This window comes from Wolffia australiana, chromosome 17, assembly GCF_029677425.1.
Source record: "Wolffia australiana isolate 7733 chromosome 17, ASM2967742v1".
NCBI lineage: Eukaryota > Viridiplantae > Streptophyta > Magnoliopsida > Alismatales > Araceae > Wolffia > Wolffia australiana.
Window position 1 is genome coordinate 7,709,820 of NC_135851.1, and position 11,876 is coordinate 7,721,695.

Sequence of the window (11,876 nt, forward strand, 5' to 3'; positions counted from 1 at the left end):
CTTGGCTTAGGCATGTCAAGGCAAGGTGTTAACATTTGCATGAAAACAAATAAAATAATATGAAGTTTTTATTTAAAGTGCATGCACTCCCCACTTAATATATGGATTACCCTTAATGCAAAAGAAAACTAGCAAACTATGGGTTGACGGCGGGTGTGTGGTGTGGCTCCTTGATACATGGTAAGCTTGATGATCCTCATAGTTAAACTTGGAGCAAAGCCCTTAGCATGTACTTAGAGGCTATCCTATTCTTGGATTTTTTTCAGCAAGCCACAAAAACAAAGGAAACCAACCAAAAGAAAGGAAATCAATATATATATATATATAAATGTTTTGATAATGGTTCGGTATTAATGAAAAATACTAAGACAGGTTCTGAATGAAAAGTGGATACACAAAGAGTAAAGCCATACCGAGAGGAAGAAAAACCTCCTCAGAACGAGGAACGGGCTTGCCATCCCCATTTACAACTCCCCATGTAAGTGGATACATGGGGAGTTGTAAATGGGGATGGCTTAGGTTCCTCCAAAGCCCGTTCCTCATTCTGAGGAGGTTTTTCTTCCTCTAGGTATGGCTTTACTCTTTGTGTATCCACTTTTAATTCAGAACCTGTCTTAGTATTTTTCATTAATACCTAACCATTATCAAAACATTTAAATACAATCTTGATCTTAGCTTTCGTGGAAATAGTTTTAGCCTTGCGTTATATCACCAAACTTTTTATAAGGATAAAAAAAATTTCTATGAGTAAATTAATCATGAAAATTTTTAGTCTTGGCTCTGTAAATTATTGATTTTTTTATGCTTCATTTCTGATTGCTTCCAACTCGTGCAGTTGCAGAAGCCTTTCTTTTCCTGCTTCTTTGATGAAGAGATAAATATAACTATTAGCCCACAGGGCTCTTTGTTCAAGTTCTAGGGGCAGGTGGCATGATTTACCACAGACCAACCTATAAGAAGACATTCTTAAAGCAGTTCTATATGCCCAAAGGGCATCTGAATGCTTGGTGGCCCAATCCTTCCCCCTAGGCTTTATAATCTTCATCAAAATTTTCTTTATCTCTTTATTAGATTCTTTTACATGCACATTGTCTTAGGGATGGTAGGATGTAGTGAGCCTATGCTGGACACCATATCTTGTTAACAATCTTTTGAAGTGTTGACTGTTAAAGTGGGATCCTTTGTCACTTATGATGGCTCTTAATCTCCCAAACCTAGAGAAGATGTTCTCTTGGAAAAAATTTAGGACAATTTTTTTGTCATTTTTTCTGGTGGGAATGGCCTCTATCCACCTGGAAACATAGTCCACACCTATGTGAATATAGTCATAACCATACAAAGGGAGAAAGGGTCCAATAAATCAAAGATCTCCGCCTCTATAATGGGGTTTAGTGGTGTATGTTCTTTCTTCTTAAGGTTCACTGCAGCCTGACATTTGGAACATCTTATGAAATATTCATAAGCATATATATGCAGATGTGGCCAATAAAACCCACATTATTATACACTAAAAATAGTTATTTAAGAAGAATAATGTCCACCACAAAGTGATGAATGACAAGCTTAGAGAATACTCCATTCTTCTTCCTCCATAACACTTCTATAAGTTTGGTCAATACCCAACCTTAAAGGCTCAGGTTTATTCTAGTAATAATATTGAATGTCATTGTAAATTTTTTTCTATCATCAGGGAATTGACCAGTCACCAAGTACTTCAATATGTGTGCATATCAAGGTAACTTTTTCCTTCAACTAGTAGAATGTGATCAATTGGGAAATTCATCTTTAATAGCTGAGGGACAGGGGTTGCATAAAAAAGATAGGCGATCAGCAGCTCCATTATCTACACCTCACATATCCTTTATTATGTATATTGAATCCTAGCATGAGCAGGATCCACCTCAGTAAAATTTGACAAAACAAAAATTTAGTGCAGCATGATCTGAAAAAACTAACTAAACTACCAAAAAATAACACCAAAATTTATTTAAAGTAAAGGTAATAGAAAGTAATTCCTTCTCAGTTGTAAAGTAGTTTACCAGATCATTTTTTAAGGTCTTGCTCACATGATAGCACGTCATTGGCTTCTTATCCAAGTGCTGCCCCAAGTCTGCTCCAATTGCACAATCTGATGCATCACAAAAAAATTCAAAAGGCAGGTTGCAATCAGGAGCCTGAAAAATATGCACCTTAATTAGGGCTTCCTTGATTAGCAGAAAAGTAGTTCTAGCGGATTCATCCAAAATAAAATCTACGTCTTTAGATAAGAGAGACATGAGTGGTTTTGCAATCCATGCGAAGTCTTCGATGAAGCATATGTAGAAGCCATCATGCCCAAGGAAGACTAAGTTGTTTTTGGGCGACGGGACGTGGGAGCCCCTTGGTGGGTTTTATTTTGGCTCATTCCACTTCCTGCCTATCCTCATTGAACTTGTGCCCCAACACAATCCCCTCTTGAACCATAAAGTGGCTTTTCTCCCTTCTCAAAACCAACTTCTTTTCCTCGCATATCTGCAAAACATTTTCCAAATTAGATAAAAATTTCTCAAATATCTCTCCAAACACAGAAAAGACATCCATAAAAACCTCTGGACAACGCCATATAAGCTCTGAAAACATTACACTCTTGCACCTTTGAAAGGTTGCTGGTGCATTGCAAAATCCGAATAGCATAAATTTAAATGCAAAAGTACCTAGAGGACAAGTGAACGTAGTCTTCTCTTCATCATGTTCATAGATACTAATGTGGTTGTAACCTCAGTAACCATCAAGAAAGTAATAAATTTTTATCCACAAAATTTCTCTAAAATTTGATCTATGAAGGGAAGGGAATAGTGGTAATTCATGATAGCTTCATTTAACTTCCTATAATTGACATACACTCCAACTAGAAGTATTTCTCATTTGAATTTCTTCCCCCTTCTCATTTTTTTGGGCTGTTACATCAGTTTTCTTTGGAACTACATAAATAGGGCTAACCCATGGACTATCTGAGATGGGGTATATAAAGTCTGCCTTAAGCCATTTTTGTATATCTTGTGATACAACCTCATAAAAATGGGGGTTTAGCTTTCGCTGATGTTGCACCACAAAAGTACACTTTTTACAATTTTCATTGGTGAAAATTCTAGGCTGGCACACTTTTGGACTAATCCCTTTGTGGCGAGATAGGTAATTCCACTTCATCATGTCCCAATCTCAACCTGAACTTTCATTCCCCCGAATCAGAAATTGTCCTAGCTGTAGCTGGAAATGGTCTCATTACTCTCCATGAGATCTGGTTTAATGAAATCAACATGAAAATGATAATTCTCTACATTCATAATCACATCTACTTAATTTCCATGAGGTTTCTGTATCGATTCATCTGCCAGTTGGAGCTCTATATCTACTGGTTTTAATTCCCCAAACTTGAACGCATCATACAAAGTTTTTGGCATAATATTTATACTAGACCCTGAATAAAATAAGGCTCTACTAAAAATCCTCCCTCTGATTTCACATTTAAGTTAGGGGGGCCCTGGATGTTTTTGCTTCTCTAGAACTTCACAACTAAGTTTTAACCTTACACTCTTTGATAGTTGGATTCTTTTGACTTTCTTAGGGGGAGTACACAAACTCTTCACATATTTTGAATAGTCAGGGATGTGTTGTATAGCCTCTAAAACTGGAATTTTGATGGTTACGTCCTTAAGATATTCTACGAGTGGTCTCCTTTTTCTGATTCTTTTTACTTGTGAGGGCATTAGGAAATTATCTAACAAGTATCAGGATCTGTATCAGGACCTGGTACCCTCCTTTCCAATAGGTTATTCTTCAACTGGTTTCCTTTCTTCCTCATTTGACTCATCTCTTAAATTTTACCCTTCTTAATTAAAAAAGAATGAAGAAGGAAAATTGCATGCATGCTTTCATTATAAATAGAAGAACTAGGTTTAGATTTATTTTGATAAGAAGGTAAAATATATTTCATGTTTTTACACCATGCTTTACTGTATGGTTCCTCGACATTGTCATGAACAAAATCAATTTCCACATTAACCATATTTGTAGGATTAATGTGCGCTTGAGCTGGAAATAGACCTTACATTTGGTACAATGGAATTGCAGCTGGAGTTGTACCTCTTCTGATTTGATAAGTATTGGTACTTTAATCCTTTCCTTATTATTTCAATCTCCTTTTTGTGCATTGATGCTTGCTCTTCCATGAACTGTTGCATCCTCTTGTTATCTTCATTTATGCTCTGGATGACCTACATTAGCATAACATTATTTTGATCTGAAGCACCCTTATAATGCTGAAAAATTTGTTGATGAGTTTGAGCTTCATTTCTCTGTTGGTATTGCTGGTAGAGTGGGTGCCCTCCTAGGTTTTGGTTTTGGACCGTTGAGCTGCTCCCTTGATTCCAATGTCATTGCCTGAAGTTACTCCTCTAATTCCACATTCCTTGGCATCCTCCAAGCTTCTCTACAACATTTGCCTACATATAAAAAAGGCAGACCTCATCTATTTGCTTCACTTTAGCATCCTTATCTCCATGCTCATGGTATCCCATGCTTTCATGTTGATAGGGATTAGATAGAGGTTGATATTGCAACAAAAGAGTGAAATTTTGGTTCATCTTCTCCATTGCCTGCCCCATTTCCCCCATCTGTCTTTCCAATCTATCAAATCTAAATTCTGGTTCTACTGCCTTTATGTCTATTAGTTCACATATTCTAGATGCTACTCTCTCATAATCTTCTACCTTCTTTTTGTATGCAAACATCTCAGCTTGTGTAAAGCCCTTTTCTTCATGTTCTCCACTAAATATTTTCTAGCAAAATCCATAAAAATCAGTCAAAATCAGGAATATTCAAGAGAATATACTGAAGACACTTTTTTAAAATTTTTAGTTGATAAGATGAAAGTAAATCATTTTAGGGAAAATAAAAATGCAATATGTATGAAAGTAATATTTTGAGCTACATGTTATCAGCCAATATATCTATAAACATCAAGTAATGATCACCATATCTATAAGAGGATGACACGATCCCAACTTCACTCAAAAGGTATTCAATGCTACTATACTAATGAGAGTGAATACCTATTATAGACATCAAAATAATCCAAAGGAATCTCATTTCACCAAATTTAAAAGAATATTATGTTATCATAAATGGAAAATAAATTAAGGTCTTTAGTATGTTGTGACTAATAAGTTGAACCCAGTCAGTCCTTTTAGTCCCAAACTTTTAGGATGCAAAGTATACAAGAAAACTACTAGATTAATTTGTGCATTCCTTGGTTTTTTATTGAATTATATATGACATACAATTCAATCATAGATTACATTCATCGTTCAGTCTTCAATAATAGATGTGCAATGCTGATGATGAAGTATAATCATATCTGCTATGATGATATTGTACTACATTGATTACTTGTCTTCAAACATGTATCCTCAACATTCATTTGAGAAGGAAATTGAATTATACCATTGTAATATCCTAATATAGTCTTTCTCATATGATGAAGATGGTTGATCCCTCTAGAGGAACATGATGGAAGGCGGGGGATCCTCAACATTCATTTAAAAATTCAAGCATCTGAGGTTGATACCTGGATGGGTTTATACCCAATTTTTACCAAGGTTGATTCATGTCACAATTGTGTTAGTGGTCCTTAGATTTGTTATACCAAATCCATCTTATGCATAGATAGTTGTATTTCACTATGACCTATTGAAAGGCCCCAAAGTATGCGGTATTCCTGTACAAAGGCATGCGTACTAATTGTGGGGACATGTCAGTGTGCTCGACTTATGATTTGGACAATGAGTCCTTTAGTGTGACACCACAATACACACTACAGGCGGCGATGCCCAACCCTGATCTTTCAGACCATCGCTCTTATGGTGCGAGTGCCCGTCGGTGCTCAAGCGCGGTGGATCAGGGAAGGCCCGTGCGTGCTGGGCATGCAGGTCACCAAGAGCATGCGTGCGGATGCCAAGCACCGCACACATGCAGACACCAAGCGCCGCACGCGTGCGTGGGATGTGCAGGCTGGGCGGCGATGCCTCGGCGTTGCGCGTAGAGTCGTGTGGGCAAGGCGTGCGACTGTGCGCGCAACGCCGCAGCACCGTCTCCCAGCCTGCGCATCCCACGCACACGATCTTCCGTCGTATCTCTCGTTGCTTTCTTTCTTCAAACGACGCATCCTCCACATTCGCATCTTGCACTATTGCCTTTCCCTTGTGGTGTAACATGAGTCGTTTGATCCCACCATTTTGTGTTACATTAAAGGAATATTTTTATGAACCACGATCTACTATCAAGTTATAAAATGACAGATTTAGTTCATCATTTATAAATATTTTTTATAAAATATTTACTTCCACCAATGTGATGGAATTAAATTTTTGATTATCTTAATATTAATATGTTGACAAATATTTACACATGAAACATTTATGAGTGTTCAAGGCATGTTAGTTAAATTTTAAAGATATTTAATGATAGTCGACATATATTTCAGTTTTAATTAAAATTTTATTTATATTCCTTATCATGTCTAATAGAGGATATGCTAAATTTTATTTTAGAACTTAAGATATAGAGCAAAATTCGCATACAGTTTATCATATAAACATGCTATAAAATGAAGTTTTAATTTTATTCCTATACGAATACACTAGAATGAATGTTTACCCAAAATTTTCAAAGTCTGAGCTAGGAAAATTGCTCAAATCTGGCACGTGCCGGCCGCAATGCTTGGAGCATAACCATGAGCAGCCTTGATCTCTTGCAGCGGAAGTCTTTTGCAATAGCTTAAGATCGCATAGAAGGGATTAGAGGAGAGGGTGGGGACGCAGCCCCGTCGGGGAATAGGGTCATTGCATTGATATCATAAAAGGGTTACATAGTCGTCACAAGCATTACACAAGGGAAGACTAGGATTGATACCAAAGTAACGAGACGAGGCGCCACGCACCTTGGTAGGGGCGCTCTTGCATTTTGAGGCCCCCAGCGCTGAGTGTGCGCTCGACGGCACCATTACTACATGCGCGCCCTTTGATTGGGTGCCGCGCGCCCGTGGGCGTGGCGATCACACACACCACAACACCCGTGCTAACACCTTTCGCTCAGTCTGCTTGGATGACGCCGTGTTTGGCGCCTCAAGTTGGGCGACGCGCGTCCAGCACAACCCGTGGGATGCCACGCACCCCAAGTTGTCTGGGTGCCCATTCTGTGCCAATTGCCTAAGTCTCCTGGCGAGATGTCTCCCGCCCCGCGCCCCGCGCCCCGCACACACGATGCGCGCGATGCCCGCGCGCAGTCACGCGGTTCCCCGCACAACTCCGCGCACCATTGCCGCACTGCCATCCGGCTTGCGCGTCACGCGCGCGCTATTGGCAACACACACACTTTAGCGCACGTAGGTCACTCTGATCTGTATGATCTGCCACGCAGAGCGCCAATGGGCACGCGCACCATCCATAGGGTGTTACCACTACAGGTGTGATGGCCTAAAAGATCTGGGTTGGGTGTCACCACCCCTAGTGCGTTGCAGAATCTCACCAGATAGGACTCAGTCATTAGACATCGTGAGTCAAAACGCAAACATGTCCTCCCAATAAGCACGCATGCCTCTGGGCAAGGAAGTTGCCTAATTAGGGGCCTAACACCATGTGATACAAAGAAAAATATACCTATATAAAAATCAATCACCTTAGGATATTAAATTTCAAGCAATACTCTCATAGTTTACCCAAAATGGAATCAGTACATTTGTACAAGTTTAGGCCCAAATTAAACTAGTTATTCTCCCATAGTTCATACAATAACATAAAATTGCACTCAAGTAGAAATCAATAGGATGGTATTGGTATATATAATGTGTAAACGTTATGTTATAAAAATATAATACTGGTGGAACATATTTGACAGAACTAATATGATATTTTCTATACGCATGTTATTTCATATGGCTTGTTGCCATCACCCATGAAATTGTGTAAAAGCCTAAGCCTTGAAGATTTATCAAGCTTTATTGTATATCTTTCATGAAACCAAAAAAAAAATGTGGACTAAGAAAACACCATTCTGTGGATATTGACATTATTTCACAGCAATGAAAAATTAGGACTTTCTTGTTTGAGGCTTTCTCTGTATGAGTGGAGAGGCTTATTGGGTCATGTACTCCGCAGCTAAGGATGGATGAGTCCTAGCTGATTTTGGTTCATCCTTTGAAATCTAAATGAATGAAGGCCAAGTCCTTGCTTGGTTCAGTCTGACCGATCCCTCGTCCAAAATTAGTCTTTTCATCTTCTTTTAAAGCATATGAACTATCAGATCAGTAGTGACTTATAAGATTCCTAATTTCCACCTATGTTCTTAGCCGTAATGGCTGGACTGGGGCCAGTGTGGGGCCAGAGTCGACCGGGCAGAAACCCCACAAACTTAAGGTATAGTTTAGGTCCTTGCTAAAAACCAGGACCGGACTGGGATTGTCAAACCCTAGATAGAAGGTCAAGTGGCAAAAAAATGCTCGTTATTAGTATATATTTGAAGACCAACAGTTTCCACCAATCTCACAGTCGCCGCTCTGTGCCTACTTGAATCAATTTGTCTTTACTTCAGTCTCCTGAAACACTTTAGGATAAATATTGTGTTATAGACACCTGGGTTCTTCATTCTCAATGACATACCTTGTGGAGATGCAAGACGTGAATAATTATCAAGTTCAAAAAATAACTCACATTGTGTAATCTTTTGGTTGTGCGCACTATTTCTGCATCCATACACATTAAAAAAATTGTTCAAGACACTTGCAAACTGTTGAGAGTTGGCGTCGGAGCTTCCAGAATAGTTTAAGCCTGCATTCAGCGTGAGATAAATGACATACTCTGATGAAACGGGATGCCGAAAATAAACTCCAAAAAGATAATAGAATGAAGAATGTTTCTTGAATCACAGACATTCCGCTAAAATAGGTCGAGGCAATCCTCAAAACCTTGTAGTCTTAAAATTAGAGAACAAAATAATTCAAACCCTTGATGACCGATGATAAATCAAGAAGAAAACCATTCGAGAACAACGAGTAGGAACCAAGGCAAGATACTCTCTTAAAATAGATCATCAAGTTCAATCATGAGAATCAAAGAACGGTGATGAGAACTACCGCAATTATCAGGATACTCGAGATACTACTAAATGGAGTGGTGGAGTGCAAGAAGATGACCTTGATTGAGATATCTTGGCAACAACTCAACGATAATCCAATAAACCCACCCACCTCATCGTCTATGCTGTTCTTCAGTAGGATTTCTTTAAATGCCTTCCAATGGTGTTGGTCCGCTGTTTCATCCCCGCAATAGCGATATTTTCATGAGCAAAAATAAAGAAACAAGGACGAAAATTTCGATTTGTTTAACCTGCCAAATTCAGTCCAAGAAATATAAAATTCAGGTTGTGTGCGTTGAATATCCCAGGGAATTTCAGCTTGTCTTTCCCCGCAATTCCATTTCAGATTAATATATCGACTTGCTTCTCTCATTCAAAACCTACCGGGGAGTAGGAAGGCCAAATTAATCATCATCAGCGTAAGAAATAAGAGAAAAGTCAATACGCGATTTCATTATTCGACAACCTGAAATCACATAACAATGACGTACAAACCGAAGATCATGTGAAAAAAATGGTTATAACCCATTTTTTCCAGCAAAATTATAAGATGTACCACCGTTTATTCTAGACCATGCAGTGTGAGCAAGTAAAACTCTTAATCTGACTCCCATGAAATGGCACAAAAACAATCTACACCCACTGCTAAATAAGAAGTGCCATGCAATCAGAACGACTGAAACTCTTCATCCGACTAATAAATTCCCTAATAAATAGCTTAAAATCTACACCCACTAATAAATAAATTAGTGCCAAGCAGAGGCCACTTGAATCTGCTTTGAATGATGATGGGGTTTTGAGCATGTACCCAAAAGAGATTTGTTTTTTTTTTCAAAGATTCCAGATGAAAGACTACCACTTCAACCGAATGTTCTTCTTCTTTTGGAGACAGGAATTAGAAAAAGGCTCGAATTGAGTAAGTAAAAGTGAGAAGACCCGTTTCATATTCATTAACATGGATTATGATCAAGAACACAGAGCCAGCAAGCCAGCCAAGAGAGACGGGTCTTCCAAAGTTTTCATCTTTCGTTGAAAGAAGAAGAAGGGGGCTCGTACAGATCTCCAATCTGGTGAGGAGAGAAGGCCCCATCGTACGGCTGCGGAGGACGGTGCTGCTGCATCGGACGGCCAGGACCGTCTCTGGAAGGGCAGTTGCCGAATTTTGAAAGATCCGATACGTCGGAATCCTGCCCGGTTAACTCCTGGACGAGGTCCTTGAACTCTGAAGCGGAGGCTTCTACTCTCATGGGGTTGGAGATGTACACCACCTTCACTTGCTTCTTCTTCTCCTTGGCCTTGCCCTTGGAGCAGCTCTTCTGCTTGTTGCTCCCCCCTTGGGACTCCATTCTCGCTCCTTCTCCTGATCCTTCCCATATCAAGGCCTGGTTTACATATAAGGCACCCCTAGAGAGAGAAATCGATTGGTAGGTAGGTAGAGAGAGAGATAGAGAAAAGATTGAGAAAGACATGTAGAGAGAGAAAGAAAAGAGAGATAGGGATGGAGAGTGGACATAGAGAAAAACAGAGAGAGACAGGTGCAGACAAAGAGATCGAGATAGAGGATAGAGATGGAGAGAGAGATGGAGTGAGAAACAGATAGGGACAAAGTGATTGAGATAGAGAGAGAGCAAGAGGTAGATAGAGACGAGTGATCAAAATAGAGATGGAGAGAGAAAGAGCAAGTTTAAAATGCAGAGAGATAGATTGATAGGGAGAGAGAGAGGTAGTGACAGAGAATGAAAGATAGATATATTGATTGATAGATAGATAAAGACAGCGGGATAGATCGAGAGAGAGATGAGAGGTCGAGGTAGGGATAGAGAAAGAACGAAAGATCGAGAGAGAGATGAGAGGTCGAGGTAGGGATAGAGAAAGAACGAAAGATCGAGAGAGAGATGAGAGGTCGAGGTAGGGATAGAGAAAGAAAGACGGAAACACAGAAAGAAAGACAGATCGAAAGAGAGAGGTCGAGGTAGTGGTACAGAAAGAAAGAAAGAAAGAAAGAAAGATAGATAGATCGAGAGAGAGGTCGAGGTAGTGATATGCAAAGAAAGAAAGAAAGAGGTCGAGGTAATGATATACAAAGAAAGACAGATCGAGAGAGAGAGAGAGAGGTCGAGGTAATGATATACAAAGAAAGAAAGAAAGAAAGATCGAGAGGGAGAGGGAGAGGTAGTGATAGAGAGAAAGATCGAGAGAGAGAGAGAGGTCAAGGTAGTGATAGAGAGAAAAAAAGAGAAAATAGAGAAGTCGATACAAATTGGAGAGAAAAAGAGAGATAGATAGAGATGGAGAGATCGAGATAGAAGGAAAGAGAGACTGAGAATTTGAGATAGAGAGATCGAGATAGAGCAAGAGAGACTGAAATCGAGACGGACAGCTCGAGATAGAGACTTAGAGAGAGAAAGAGAGGGAGAGCGTAATCTAGTGACCCTGAAAGACCGCGGAAATGATACCCATCTGACCCAATTTAGAGTCGCCATCGGCGTCTGCCCGCCAGTGGTTGTGCGCGTTAATTTCGTCCACAAGCTGCTCCTTTGCAGCGTGAGAATTTAGGGTTAAGTTGGGCTGTGGTTTGCTGACGGCAACACGATAACGTCATGGCATGCTCCGAATGAGTGTTTTTTTCTCTTCTGTGTTTATTCCACACGCGCTTCATTTAAAGAACGCAGCGCTGCGCTGCGCGGAGCAGGACACAGAGGGCTTCG

The 11,876-nt window shown here is 39.7% G+C and overlaps 1 long non-coding RNA gene across 2 annotated transcripts; it reads right to left on the reverse strand.

Annotated features, from left to right (window-relative positions):
• Positions 1 to 6,634: 6,634 nt before the first annotated feature.
• Positions 6,635 to 10,190, reverse strand: LOC144714332 (uncharacterized). Of its 2 annotated transcripts, none has more exons than XR_013584325.1 (2): positions 9,281 to 10,190; positions 6,635 to 8,861 (listed from the first exon to the last, which is right to left on the reverse strand). It is a non-coding gene; the product is annotated as an uncharacterized LOC144714332 (long non-coding RNA). The 2 variants fall into 2 exon arrangements; XR_013584324.1 differs by having other exon boundaries at positions 9,227 to 10,190.
• Positions 10,191 to 11,876: the final 1,686 nt, after the last annotated feature.